The following is a 1,506-nucleotide window of genomic DNA, read 5'->3' as shown; positions in this document are numbered from 1 at the left end:
CCCACAAGCAAGCAAGCAAAAAGAATTAAAAGAATTTAAAAACGAGATCGCACGCAACAGTTGGCTTGTTACTTGGATGAAACATCAGGTTGTTGGAAAGGTCTCAAAACCCCCAGTTCCCAGGCCCACCCGCCCCACATTCTTGAGCGATCAATATGAACTAAATCGTATGTCTTGAGAGAATTAAACGGACTGGAATCTTGGTCACAGTAGTAGTCGTTCGGCCCTGGTAACTGTGTTAGTTTTCAGCAGGTATGAAAACGTTATAAACTTTATACTACAGGAAGATGCAGAACACATTTTTGGAATATTTAACATTTAATTAATAGTTAATAGAAGAGTTGTAATTGGTCCAGACGTCTATATTTCAGTTCCACTTGACTGCACGAGTTGCGGACGAAAAAAAAAAACGAAAAAAAAAGTTACGCAGTTATAAAGCCCCTCCTACTGAATCAAGGATGATTCCTGAGAACGAACAAAAGAATCAGGCACTCCACGTGCAACTCAGAATTCGAATTCGGAAGTACAATTGACGTGAACTTGTAGGCTAATATTATTTCAACAGTTTCCAAACACAAACCAATCGATCTTCGGGCGCTGCGGACTTGTCTGAAGTTTGCGGGTAAATCCAATCGAAGAAGTCTCAAACATGAAGCACCAAAGGACGAAAACTGGCCAAAAGAATCATGATAACCATTATCCTTCGTAAAGTTGTGCACACACACACTCGTGCTGAAAAAACACAATCCAAGTTGCAGATAGCCCAAGTCTACGGCCTGCCTGCTACTCGCGTGAGCGGATAGAGAGAGAGAGAGAGAGAGACGTGTGTGAGTGTGTGTATGCGCGCGTGTGTGTGTGAGTAGAGGCCGAACGAGCGAAATAATGCCGCCACTGGGCGCGATGCGTTCGACGGGATGCAGTTCACAGTCCCGTCGCTTATGATTGGCGCTTTACCGTACTCCCCGAGATAAGAGTGCCTTGACTAACGCTATAGCGCGTTCCGTCTCGCGCCCCCTCCCCCTTTTTTACGCTGGTTCAGTTCCGCTTCTTAGAAAGCACGCTTATGCTGAAGAGGCAAGCCGCACTTGCCTTTAAAAAGGAATACATTTTCAATTGTGTTTTTCATTTCGTTTCCGTTCTTGCAGTCATGGTGCTTGGCATTACGCGCCGCCTTTATCTTTTTCTTTTTCTTTTTCACTTTCTTCACTACTTTTGTCATCATTGTGTCTTTTGATCGACGTTCTCGTTAACGTCATCTCTGTTAAACAACGTCATCACAATCTCTTCATTACTGAGCAACGCTAGACGTGAGCCAGGAAAGTATGCTGAGTCAGGCCTTTTTTAAAACATGTCTGGTCAAGCGACAACTTTGAAGAAGGCCCTTTATAATGACAATTATTATAGATCGAATTTAGAGTACGCATTTCCATACGCTGAAAGCCAACGTTTTATATAAAAAATTACAGAAAAGACAAGAACACATTGTGGTCTTGGCCATTTTCTCAG

At 43.0% G+C, this 1,506-nt stretch overlaps 2 protein-coding genes across 2 annotated transcripts in view; both read right to left on the bottom strand.

Moving 5' to 3' along the window:
* The window catches only part of LOC101849098 (nuclear transcription factor Y subunit alpha), a 34,631-nt gene extending 33,134 nt beyond the window's left edge, over positions 1–1,497 (bottom strand). The window contains exon 1 of the mRNA XM_035970322.1: positions 581–1,497. The gene's annotated coding sequence lies outside the window, so the exon portion shown is untranslated. The remainder of the gene's footprint in view (positions 1–580) is intronic.
* Positions 1–1,506, bottom strand: part of LOC101859900 — a gene marked incomplete in the record, with an annotated part of 238,499 nt that overhangs the window by 109,941 nt on the left and 127,052 nt on the right.

This window comes from Aplysia californica, unplaced genomic scaffold (assembly GCF_000002075.1).
Source record: "Aplysia californica isolate F4 #8 unplaced genomic scaffold, AplCal3.0 scaffold00011, whole genome shotgun sequence".
Taxonomy (NCBI): domain Eukaryota; kingdom Metazoa; phylum Mollusca; class Gastropoda; order Aplysiida; family Aplysiidae; genus Aplysia; species Aplysia californica.
The sequence above is the reverse complement of the archived record's forward strand: the minus strand, read 5'-3'. Positions and strand labels throughout refer to the sequence as shown.